Source organism: Peromyscus leucopus, chromosome 5, assembly GCF_004664715.2.
Source record: "Peromyscus leucopus breed LL Stock chromosome 5, UCI_PerLeu_2.1, whole genome shotgun sequence".
In the NCBI taxonomy this organism is placed as follows: Eukaryota; Metazoa; Chordata; class Mammalia; order Rodentia; family Cricetidae; genus Peromyscus; species Peromyscus leucopus.
Window position 1 is genome coordinate 64,070,304 of NC_051067.1, and position 13,472 is coordinate 64,083,775.

Consider the following 13,472-nt stretch of genomic DNA (forward strand, 5'->3'; position numbering starts at 1 on the left):
CTGTGCACGCGGAGGGCTGAGCAGCGCTTCCTCCCCTCCAGTGCTGAAATGGGAAGGCATTCAAATTCCCAGCCTCCCTTCGGGACTCCACTTCCTGCCGCTAATGTGCAGGAGGCTCAGACATCCTCACTCGCTGGAGGGCGGAGGCTGTTGCGACCATAGTTGGGGGCAGGCGACTCATGATCACAGTGTGTGCTTGTCATGCTAGTTTTTTGTTTTTCCTCAACACAAAGGGGCGGGGGGGGGGGAGCAAGAGTTCTGTCGCGGTACAGATACTGCAGTCTTGCCTTGCCAGCAAGAGAAGGTCCAGAGAACCCCAGGAGTGAAAAAAGCCGATCTTGAGGTTGGGAAGCAATTAGGGCTGCTTCTGATTGCTCTAGGAGTGGAGTGCCTTTTTCTGGATGAAAGTGAAAGTTACTTAGCGGTCTAGGGAATGTCACCAGAGGCTAAAGCTCTGTGCGCCCGCGTTTGCATCTATTATGATCACGGAGCTTCCCTTCCGTTTCCTTCTGTGCACTTAGAATGTGAGTTTGTTTTGATCAAGAATAAAGCAGGGTGCCTGATCTTGTCTTTGCCTGGAAGAATGGCTGATTCTTCCCTGCAATCCTGTTTCTCTCCTCCATATGGGGGCATAGCTTTTTAGGTTTTGTTCCAGACCGAGTCTCCAGCTCTCTGTTACAGCATCCACTTTTCAGATAGGAAGGCCATTTCCCTGTGTTCCATAAGCCCTGTTTTCCCCAGGCCCAGAATGCAGTTAGTCAATACTTGGCCGGTGGATTTACCACCCAAGTAAAACTGGGCTGCAGTTAAAACCGGTTTCTAGAGTGGCTACATTCTTTCATCTTCACACTCTCCTCAGTGGAATTCTAGAATTATTTTGTCCACATGGGTAGCCTAAAGGGCGAGGGGCCACCTCTTCATCCACAGCGCATTTCACTCTGAAGCCAAAGAGGAGACTTTTCTGTCGCTCTGGAATCAGTTTCAAGTGAGTGGAGAGACATTGCAAGGAACGCAAATGATCTTGCTTGCATTGGCTCAAATGGCTCTGTGTCCATCCTGCCTTAGTCACTTAAATACAAAGAACTACGTCTTAGGCAATGGGTACTCTGCTTCCATGAATCCCTCAATGCAGACCTTTGAGTCTCTGATACCCGCTTGTTGGGTATAGATATCACCTATAGATAACTTCACCAGAGCCATGTAAGCACTAGAACTACTTGACTCTATGACCTTGGCCTTACACACAACCTGCCATACCACAGAATGTCATGGCAAGACACAGGCTTTAGAGTCTGAAGCCTGTTTAAATCCAGGCTCCCCTCCTTCCAATTCGCTGGCCTTTAACTCGTAGCAATCCCTTTAGCATCCACTTTCCTATCTGTAAAATGTTAAGAACGGCTCCTGTGTGATCGATCTTAGCAGCATCAGATCCTGAAGTCAGCAATGGTATAAATAAGTAGTCAACAAACACGGACCTCACTGTGTTTTCCTTATGTTCTTAGTACTTCCAGATTCTAGCAAATGAGAGAGAATAACTGTAGAGCCACCAGAATTTTTCTTACATTTCCCAAGTCTTGACTTGGAGCTTAAAAAATTAGATTAGATTGTGTGTGTGTGCTGGAAATCTTACAGTAAGTATAAAGGCTTATCTCCCCCCCTCCCTCCCTTCCTCCTTCCCTCTAAAGGATGCCCTTCTCAGACCCTACCCTACATCCACCCTAACCAAGCAAAGTGGATCCTCGTACAGGGCTGGCTTCATGGATGTGTGACTCAACTGACCCCTGCTCAAGAGGGTCATGCACCTGCTGTTGCCATCTTGAAATTTCCAATGTGTTTTCATCTGTTTTGCGTGAACCCTCCCAACGATATAGCTGGTCCTTGTCTCAGTAGCGTGGAGTGGGGGTGGGAGTTAGGGGCCCCATCTACATCTGATGTACAGACTAGAGAAGGTAGACCCCTCCCCAGGCGGAAGAGAAGCTACACCTGGCATGAACACTCAGAAGTAAGTGTCACTTGGGCCTTTTTTGGGAAGTGCCTCCAGGCCCGATAAAGAATCCTGGAGCGCAATGCTCTGAGGGTCGGTTTCCTGGCAACTTCTTCTTCCCCAGCTCCTTGCAAAAATATAAAACACAAACCATGCCTTTCCTCTAAGTGGTCCCTGATGCCGTGCAGTGTGGAGATCTGTGTGTCTGCCAAAGGGCCCAAACAAAACCATCTGGGCTTGCTGCAGCCCCTCATCTTAGCCAGGGTGGCTGGCCAGGGAAAGGGGAGGGCCTTCTGCCTTAGACCTGCTCTGGAGGGTGAACCCTGGAGTCCTGATTCCCAGGGTGCATCCCTGGGGTGATGTACTTTCTGTAGAAATTTTTGTAGCCGGGGCAGAACAGTGGATTCCCTGATAGCTGTTTTTAGCACAACTTTATCTTGGTTTTTATTTTGCAAGTTAAATACTCAGCAGGAAAGGTGGGAGTAGAGAAAATGAGTGGGTAGTTCTTCTAGATCTGATGGCTGCTTGGGGACATAAGAATCCCAGAGGAATAGATGAGGACACACACATAGGCAGCTACACTGGCTGCCACTCTTTTTTTTTTTCCCCCAAGCAAGGGGGGGGGTGGAGCTAGGGAGCCAGCAGGCTGCTGATGGCTGGGGTGGGGTGGGGGAGTTGGAAGGCTGTGGGGTGGAGAGGGCAGGGACAGCTGTTGCTGGCAGCAGGGCTGGATGTCATTCAAGCTGAAGGCACTATGCTCTTTGTGGGGGTCTAGGGCCTTTCTGTTCATGTGTTGCTGCACCCCACTTAGAACCCCTGGCTGCTCAACACTCAGCTTTCAGGCTGGAGTAGTGAAAAACAGCAAGGAAATAAGCAAAGGAAAGATGCCTGGTTTCGCGTCCCCCTGTAAATAGGGAGGGATGAGCTACTGGATGCTGGTAACAGCTCATCCTTGGGGCCAATCCAGAGGAGCCTCTATGGCCTGGTTTCCAGAGATCCAAGCTATCCCTGTAAAGTCACCAGTGTGATTTGAGACCCCACACAAAGACACACCAGACAGTAGATAATTGTGGCAAACACGGGGCTGGCTCGCTCTGGACTTCAACAACTTCCTATGGCCAATTATATGCCGAAGGAGCTAATTATAAGCGTAACTATGTAGTTCTATCAATAATCGGGGATTCTATTGATCAATACCTGTTAAATCAAGGCACTTCAGCTAGGCATCTCCACAAAGCTCCACAGACACGGTTTCTTTGCTCATTTAGCAGCCCCTCCCCCAAGGAAGAAAAAGTGGGATTTTTTTTTTTTTTTTTTTTTTTTTTTTGAGCATGGAGGAGAAGAAACAAGGCCCACAGAAGTGAGGGCAAACTGCCTAGGGCCACACAACAAGTTTCTCAAGGAACCAGAAATAGAAGTCAAGGGCACCTGGTTCATTACTGCAGCCACTCACTCTGCAGCGGTTCCCAGGAGTCCACCAATTAGTGAAAACTGCTCCTACTCACTAATGGGTGGTTAACTTTACAAGTGGAGTGCTTTTTCACAAACGAGCAACAATGTGGCTGCGAGAAGGCCGCATCCAACCAAGTTTTTTCCCCCTCTCCTACAGGATGCCTTTGCTTTTCTTTCACACTGTCAATAATAATACATGTTACTTTCTTTTCTTGGAGACCTAGCTCCATCCAGCTTCTACAAAGCAACTGCCTTAATAATCAGCGGCTTTAGTCAAAGACTAAGAAACAACAACCACCATGATAAGAACAGCCTGAGGACTGGGTTTGCACGGGAAATAAAAGCTTAAGAGGCCTGCCACCATGACTCTTGCTTGTGAGCCCGTCACTCAGAAGGCTGAGGCAAGAGAATCAGTCTCAGATATATATATATATATAATATATATATATATATATATATATATATATATATATATAAAGACCCTATCTCTACTAATAAGAATGAGTTAAGGGACACCCCCCCCCCAAAAAAAAAAAAAAAAAAAAATTAGAGCAACCATCAGTAAGGCCTTTTACTAAAATGGTGTTTGACCCTAATGGTCCTAGATAAGAGTTCTCAGTCTTTGATCTAGCCTTCCTGTAGTAACAGATCTGCTACTGTCCCATTCTGGACCTGAGTGCCCTCATGTATAAAACTGAGATGGGAAACATTTATCCACACAGAGCAAACAAAAGTGGCTAATAACTATCGTTTTTGAGCCCTGAATGTGACGGTGTGCTCTGTAAATCCTTAATGAGCAGCGACCTCCTGAGCCCTGGCTCCTATTAGCCGCTCTGCTAGATCCCCATATCCTGTGCGTGGCTAAGGCTGTGGCAGAGGAAGAGGCCTCAGCTCCACTGGACTTCCTCTCCAGCCAGCATTTATGAAGCACTGTGGGGTGGCAAGCAGAGGAACCGGCGGGCTGTCAGGATGGTGTAGGAATAAAGACTTGAGAGGAAGCTAGGTTTGGTGGCTCTGATTCTTGACCAAGACTTTAGGGAGCCTTGTCTTCCTCCTGTCCCCGAGGCTGAGTCATAGAGCCCCTGAATGACCTCCTTATGAGTAACTTCCTGCTCCATCCAGAGGGACCATTATACAGAATCCCATCAGCCATCTGGTCTTCCTCCTCCTTTTACAGATGCTGCTGCTCCGGTGGACAGAGACTAAGAGCTGCCAGAGGTTAAGTATGTGATTGATGTTGGGTCCCAGGCCTTGTGACTTCTTGTCTTGCGCTCTTTCTATTATGCCCCAGACTCCCGATGACGAGTGAGAACAATGATGCTTCAGATCCTTCAACAGACTAGCTTTGGCAATCTGAATCGTGCCGCGCATGCGCCAATGCTGGCAAGGCGTTCTCAAATAGAATGTCCCTCACGGATAGGAGGAGTCTTCAAGCCCCGAAGAAAACAGACAGAAAAAAAATCCACTTCCTAATTTCACTTCTGCTCTTTCCCCTTTCCTGAAACACTACCACTCGTGATACCCTGGCTTTACCTTTACATTCAGCACCTAAAAAATGAGATGGCAAACGGAGGTGCAACAGAAGACTCCCAGTGCTGTGCACGCAGGGGATTTGGTCATGGGCATCTGGGAAGAGTCTGGGGGGCAACAGAAGTAGGTATATAAATGTGGAAAAAAGAGTTGGGGCCACATGTCCATTTTAAACAGTTCTGTGGGTGTCCAATGTGTTTTACTTTATTTATAGAGAAAAGAGAAGCAAAGGCATTGTGTTTTAGGTTGAGCTCTAATTTCCCCCGGTTCCAGTCTCTTTCATCCATTCACATTGGTGGATGTCTATGGTATATGGATGGCTGTGCTCATAAGCAAGGGGAAGACTACGATGCCTAGTGTGTTTCTACAGCTATCCCTCCAGCCCACAGTGTGTGCATCTGCTTGTCCCTCCACTCAGGAGTTGAAAATACTTGAAAAAATGGTCTGTACTGAACACAAACATGCAGACTGTTTTTATCTTGTCATGATTCCCAAATCTACACCATGTCATAACTACTTCCATAGCATTTCCACGGTATTGGGTGTTGCAAATCTCATAGACATGAGTTAAAGTAAAGTATATGGGAAACTGAGCAGGTTGGCACACATCCATAATCCTACTACTTAAGAAAACCAGGCAGAAGGATTGCTACCAATCTGAGTGCAGATTAGGATGCTTAGCGTAGAGAGTTCCAGGCCAGCCTGGGTCACACAGTGAAACCCTGTCTCAAAAACTAAAAGAAATGATAGTCTAGATAGGGCCATAAATGCACACGTATATGCAAATACTGTATCATTTTATGTAAGGGGTTTACCAACTGAAGGTTCTGGAACTAACTAATTTACCATGGACAATGAGGGCCAGCTTCCATTACAGCTCTCAGGTCACACTCCATCACCAAGGGAAATCAGGGCAGGAACTCAAAGCAAGAGCCTTGAGGTAGGAACGGAAGCAGAAGCCATAGAAGAATGCTGCCTACTGCCTCTCCCCACCCCCTCTGCCCGTGCTTGCTCAGTTTGCTCTCCTATACAACCAGGACCACTTGTCAGGGGTGGCACCACCCACAGTGGGGCGGGCTGGGCCCTTCCCCATCAATCATTGATCAAGAAAATGCCCACAGGTACAGAGGCATTTACTTAGCTGAGGTTCCCTAGTCTCAGATGACACTAGCTTGTGTCAAGTTGACAAAACCTAACCGGCACAAGGAGCAATCACCCTGGCTTGAAGGTCAAGGGGTTCTCCCTTCTGGCCCTGAACTTGCAAGGCCTTTTAGATCTGAATCTCCAAGATGAGGTATTCATATACCTTGTCCATACATTGGTCAGAGTTGGCATTGAAACTCCAAAGAACATCCCAACACTGTTCTCTTGAATTTTAAAATGAATGATCTTGTTGTAAATACCTATTAATGGGTAATATTGTTTAAACAATACTCATTAAAAGGATGGTTTTCAAAGTCATACTCTCTACCATATATCTAGTAGCTACATATCTTCAGTGATCTAATTTATGTCTTTAGTTTATTCACTTTAGAAATAATGCTATGAATGACAATACTTTTCCTATAGGGCGACTGAATTAATGTATTAATATGTACTGAGTGCCTTAACTTAGTGCCTGGTACCTAGTCAGCATTTGCTAGCTGCTCTCATGTCCATTCCCCTTCACTGATTATACTGCTACTATTCTTCTTAATGTAAAACATAAAAGTTCTTGATAGTTTGATCATGTGTCAGTCTAAAGTTCAGGTTTGTACCATTTTCTTTGAAAGCTAATGAATATGGCACCAAGGGCATTAAAATATTGTCCTTACACATTTTATGTCTATTTATTTATTTATTTATTTATTTATTTATTTATTTGTGCGTGTGCGCGCGCGTGTGCACACGCGTGCACCACAAGACATGCATGGAGGTCCGAGGACAGTTTGCAGGAGTCAGTTTTCCTCTTTTCCACATGAGTTCCAGGGATGGAACTCAGGTTATTGGACTTGGTGACAGTGCCCTTCCTCACTGAGCCATCCTACCCTTGTCCAAATACTATCTGTCCAACTGACTTTCTCACACTGTCAGCATGCGTGTGAGCTCACTGTGAGCCTAACCTAGGGTTCTTCATTCTAGCTGGGCAGAGTTCAAGATGTTCTCTCTGGGCTTGTTTGTTCCTAGTCATTTCTAGCCAACCCCCTCACCTGCTGATGTATAACTCTATCCCTACATCATCTCTATCATGTCATCCACACCATTTATATCTACTATTTGTGATGTCAGGGATGCAACCCAGGCCTTGTACCTGCCAGGCAAGCATTCTACTGACCTACATCTCCAATCTCATTGTAATTTTGACCAGAGTCCATTTTGACCATTTCTCTGCTATGACTTCTAATCTCGAAACATTGATCCTAAAAATCAAATGTTCTCCTATAATAGGACTTAGTATTAACCAGTGGATTTAGACACCACAGGGACCAAATTAGGCCCTGCAAAGTGTACAAACCACGACCATAGGCAGTGAGTGGAGCGTGCATGTCCTCTATAGCTTGTTGAGCATTCGCAGGCATCTATTTCCTCCTGGGAATGCTCACAAACCCAGCAACTAAAACAATGGCTAATTTTCCTCCGCAGCCAGACCTAATGGACTCAATATGTTTCTCCAGATAGTTTTCCCCCTTCTCACTGTCAGACATCAGGAACTCTAAACTAATATGGTTAATCCAGTGACAGATGCCCAGAGAACCAAGCACTGACCCTTTAATGGATGGTCTCTTTTTAACCCATCAAAAACCTTTTAGTTTCATTTGGCTTAAGAATCATTAGGAAAAGAGAGAAAGAGGTTAATAAGTCCTTAACAGAGCCTGGAGAGAAACAGGCCATCTGATTCCCCCTCCTCCCACTGGATTTAATTTCCGCTTATCTTTTTTCCCTGAGGACCTGTCTCTGTGATTTTTTTTCCTCTCTACTTCAGCTTTTTCTTGCAGACGACTTTATCATGAAGCTTTGGCAAACATGATTACTTTAAGAAGGTATTGTGTTTTCCTTTCTCTTCAGGATGTTACCTGCCCCCCTTCAACTGAGTGAGTCTCTGGGAAGCAAGGGGAGTGAGTGATGAATGGGGTCATTGCCTGGGGATGCACAATATCCGGGTCTAACTGAATTTCCTTGCAGCGACCACTTATGCCCCATTGCTGTGTGGCTTAACTTCTCTGCATCGGTTCTTCCTTTACAAAGACTTCCTCCATTGCCACCTGCAGCAGGTGAGGGAGCTGGCCCTGGGGTCACAAGAGTAGGAGAGCTAGCCCTGACCCTCACCAGCTGCAGTGCATGAGAAAGCATCCCTCTGCTTCCCTTCTGGGCAGCACACCAGAGCTGAGCCTCTTGTTGGGATGCAAGTGAGCTAGCCCTGTGGCTGTAAGAGCAGGAGAGTGGATTCTCCTTACACCCCTACAGCAACTGGGAGAGAGGGCCCTGTATCTTGTCTGGGCAAAACAGTAGAGCTGGCCCTGGTGATGTGAGTGAGGGGGACCCAGATCTGAGGGCCTGAGAGCAGAAATAGTCTCATTCCTTGCAGTAGGCTGTATCGGGTGAGCTAGCCAGGGCAGTGCTGGAGAGTAGCTCATCTGGATAGTGACCATGAGGGAAAGCTAGCGGCCTGACCAACCCAACTACCACCCAGACCCAGGGCTATGAGTTGGCCCATAACATCCGCCAAATCTATGAACTGTTGGAGCATGTGAAGAGGATGAACCTACAGCAGGATCTCCATGACACAGGACAACAACAGGATATCCAAGAGGAGCCCCAGTAAGAGCCCATCATTGGTGGTGTAGCCGACACCAGAGGCCTGAACCAGACCAATGACTCATGGTAACAAACACAAGTACAGATGTATGGACTAAAGGGTAAACTATGTGACTCACCGGGCCACACTACAGCTTCCACAAGATTCTTCTTTTTGGTTTTGATTTGTTTTTGTTTTGGTTCTTTGCTTTGTTTGATTTTGATTTTTCTATTAAATTTGGTTTTGTTTTGGGGGGAAGTTGCAAGGGCAGAGGGCAGATGTGAGGGGACATGGAGATAAGTGGGATTGGAATGCATGATGTGAAACCCACAAAGAATCAATAAAAGTAATATATATATATATATATATATATATATATATATATATGACTTCCTCCAGTAGGTATGATGGTTAATCACTATTGTGAATCACCTAGGAGACACAGTCCCTCCCTGGCATGTCTGCTAGGATATTTCTAGGGGAGTTTATCTGAGTTGACCCACCCTGAATATGGGCACCACCATTCCCTGGGTTGGGGTCATGACAATAACATGGGAAAGAAGAGAAGCTAATTATCACCATTTGTCTCCCTCTGCTTCCTGAGAGGAGACAATGTGACCAGTTCCTGCATGCTCCTGCCACCATGCTCAAAATGTGAGCCCCAATCAACCCTTCCTCGCCTTTGTCACAAGGATGAGGAAAGTAACTAATACTTGGAAAGAGTCTAGAGAGTACATATCTTCAGTACATAGTGTAAGAGGGTAAGTATGCAGTACATGTAAGAGAAAACTGTAATGGGCCATTTCATTTGCTTAGTCAGAGACATTGTTCTTCTCTATTTGTTTAGAGGTGAGCACGTCAGTTTGCTGGTACCCAGGAGCTCTATCTAAGGATGTGGCATTATCACAACATCCCTATCCCTCTTGCGGAGGTCATCTGACCCTAGGGAAAGCTGAGGTGGATGGCAGAAAATGATGACAACAGACTCTACAAGGGAGTTCAGCTATTCATTTGTAACTACAAAGCTCTTCAGCTTAAAGACGGTCAAGCAGCAACCCTCTACCCTTGCGTCACCCAGAGGGACAAAGGCAGCATGATTGGTGACAAGGGCTGTTTCAGGGTCACTCTTTAACAGCAGCTGGTTTGTGCATTCATACCCCTGGTGCTTCAAGAACGGCCCTTCTTGCTGATGATTCTATCTATCTATCTATCTATCTATCTATCTATCTATCTATCATCTATCTATCTATCTATCTATCTATCTATCTATCTATCTATCAGATTTTTGAGAAGGGGTTTCTTTGTGTAGCCCTGGCTGCCCTGGAATTTACTCTGTACATCAGTGTGGCCTTGAACTCAGAGATCCACCTGCCTCTGTTTCTCGAGTGCTGGGATTAAAGGCCTGTGCCACTATACCAAGCGTGGTTTTATTTTATTATTTTGAGACTGGATCTCATGTGCTTGAACTGCTGGTCCCCTGGCCTTGTCCTTCCAAGTCCTGGGATTACAGGTGTACACTACTATGTCCTGTTTCATGCAGTGCTAGGTGAGTGCTTTACCAGCTCAGTTACATCTCCAGCTCCTGCAGACCTGGGCCAGGTGGGTGGGAGAGGGAGACTCCTGCATGCTGCTGAGAATTCAGTTGTGAGCTCTAGACCTCTCTACTGGGACAGGGAGCCTGGTTTGAGGCTGGTGGGCAGGTGGCAGGACAGCGGATCTGCAGCTTTCTTTCAGGCCAGTCACAGGATGAAGCCTTTGTGTCCCCCAGGCTGCCCTGCACCACAGCTGTGACCAGCCAGCGGAGAGCAGGAAGCAGGTAAGTTGGCCTGGGTTTTTTGCTAGAAGATCTGACTGCCCAGCTTTTCCAAGGCAAGGAATGGGCTGGGCTGAGTGACCCTCTCTACAGCAGCTGTCCTGGCCGCTACTCCTTTATGGATCTCCCTGCTGGAGCAAAGCCTTCTTCAGAAAGATGATGAGTTCTAGAGGCCTAGAAGACTTCAACTCCCATATTCCTGTCTTTCCAGAAAGACGGGTCCTACTTTTCCAGCTCTGGTGTCTCCCTTTCCCCTGAAGGAATTCTGAAGTGGTCAGGTCAGTGTGAAGATTCCTGAACTTACAGGAGGAGGAAGGAGACAGCAGGGGAAAGCAACTGAAGCACTCAGCGTCCTACCCCGAGCCACATCCTCTCATCAGGGCTGCTCCTGGCACCACAGACTTCCCAGGCCCGGCCTGGGTAGTTCTCCCAGATATCTACACCCGTCCCTCTACCAAAGCCGCCATCATCATCCTGGGCTGTAGCTGTCTTTTTACTCAGATGTCTTCACCACATTCAAGCTTCTGGAATGTACTATATCTTTTTTCCCACCCTGGAGCACAATGCCTGAGGCAAATCAGTTACTGTCTGTTACTCCACAACTGGGGACTGAGTGAATGAAGGAAGAAGGTTAAATGCAATTCAGATGCGTGCAAGGTCATACGGATGGTGTGTGACGGGAGCGGGTATCTGAGCTCGAATTCAGGCTACTTCCACAAAGTCAGGAGCCTGGGCATTTTTAGAGGTACAGTTCTAGGGATAGGAAGATAACTCCACGAGAAAAGTGTCTGGTGAGAAATAATGAGAACCAGAGCTTGATCCTTAGAACCTATGTATAGTGACACGAACATACCATTCTAGAGTTGGGAAGACCTTGGGACTTGCTAGCCAGCCAGCCTAGCTGAATGTGCAAGCCTCAGCCCAATGCTTTCCAAAAACAAGGAGGGAGGTACCCGAGGAACACCATTGGAGGATGACCTCTGGACTCCAGTCTCCACATGCACATGTACCACATGCACATATATGCACACACATGACCACCCTCTCCCCAACCCAAGTTCATTTCTAAACTATTCATGGCCATGGGGAAGCAGCCGTTAGGGCAGGATGAAGGACGGAGAATGGAGGAATCCAATTAAGAACTCGCAGAGTCCTGAGCAGCTCTATTTAAACACAGCAGGATTCCAAAAGGAATCGGGGTGTCCATAAACCCAGGAGCCCTGGAATTCTAATGCCCACTTGGACTGAACAGCTCATCCTGTGTAGAAACTGCCTCTGTCTGCTCAAGGTTCTTTGTCAGTATGGCCTGGCAGGGTGGGTCCCTGCAGTAGAGTTCAGTGGCCCATCAGCAGGAGCTGTTGCTCTGACCCTACCTGCTGGGCAGAATTGTGTCTGTCAGGTTCCAGCTGTGCTGGAGTTGGGTGTTTATCAGGTTTAGCAGTTTTTAGGAAGGTCAGAGCACCCTGGGTTTCCCCCATGAACCATGCTGATTGGAAAAACAATCTTTCCAGCAGTGCACAGTTCAGCAAAGGAAAGCTGCTACACTCTCCTGTGTCGACAAGTTCACCAGAACTCAACACCAGGGCCCCCAATCTAACACACCCACTTCTATAACAGAGAAAGAGTCCAAGGAACCACAAGTGTCTAACGGTCTGAATGATCCCCGCAGGGCGATCTTGATAGCCAGGTGCTACCAGCTCTAAATTTCTTTTTGCTCCAACAGACAAAAGTTAAATCAAAGGCAAATCCAGATGGAAGCCATTTTTTAATTTTCTTTCTTTCTTTCTTTCTTTCTTTCTTTCTTTCTTTCTTTCTTTCTTTCTTTCTTTCTTTCCTTCTTTCTTTCTTTCTTCTCTCTCTCTCTCTCTCTCTCTCTCTCTCTCTCTCTCTCTCTCTCTCTTTCTTCTTACCTACAAATATAATAAAAAGTCACAGGCCGACTCTTGTCCCTTGCAAATGTCTCACTGCTTACTTGGAGTGAGTGCTTGAAACCCTTCCATGAGAGTTATCCTATTTATACTGAAGTCCATTAGGCTACTGTACACATGCATGCTAGGATGTCTTCAAAATTAGCAGTGTTGCAACACACTATTAGATACTTTACTCCAAGTACTTTTTTTCCCTTCCCAGATAGGGTCTTATCATGCAGCACTGGTTGGCCAGGTACTATGTAGCTCAAGTTGACTTTTGAAGCCACAGCAATCCTCCTGCATCAGTCTCCTAAGTTCTGGTATTATAGAGGTGTGCTATCAGGCATGGTGTTCAATATCTTTTATTTGTTGAGTATCTGCTGCCCATCAGACACTTGTATGAAGTACTAGTAGAATAAGTGGCCTGTGTATTTTTCTGAGGCAAGAGGTAAACAAATAAGAAATCAACACACAAACCATGGGGCACAAACCACAGGGCACAACCAGTCAAAGGATAACAGGTCCCAGGGACAAATGTAACCCAAGCAGAGGGGGCAGGAGAAGTGTTGGCACCGTTACAAAAGTGGCTGGCTATGAGCTCTATGAAGGACTGAGCAGATACTAACATCTGTATGCACACACATACACAGTGTATGTGTGTGTGTGTGTGTGTGTGTGTGTGTGTGTGTGTGTGTGTGTGTGTATGTGTGTTGTATGCCAGTGCAGAATTAACAGCCAAAGAATATCATTCTGCTATAAAAAGGAATAGACTCCTGGGCTGGGGAGATGGTTCATTTGTTCATTTGGTAATGTAAAGTGTTTGCTGGGAAAATATGAGGACCTGAGTTCAGATCCCCAGCACCCATATTAAAGCTGGGGGAGAGGGAAGGAGGGAGGGAGGGAGGGAGGAAGGGAGGACTGGAGAGAGGGGGAGAGGGAGAGGGAGAGGATGAATGAGTGCTGGAAATGTAGCTCATAGACTCAGAGTACTCGTCTAGCATGGAGAAA

At 46.5% G+C, this 13,472-nt stretch overlaps 1 protein-coding gene across 1 annotated transcript in view; it reads right to left on the reverse strand.

Annotated features, from left to right (window-relative positions):
- The window catches only part of Frmd4a (FERM domain containing 4A), a 335,717-nt gene that overhangs the window by 53,715 nt on the left and 268,530 nt on the right, over positions 1–13,472 (reverse strand).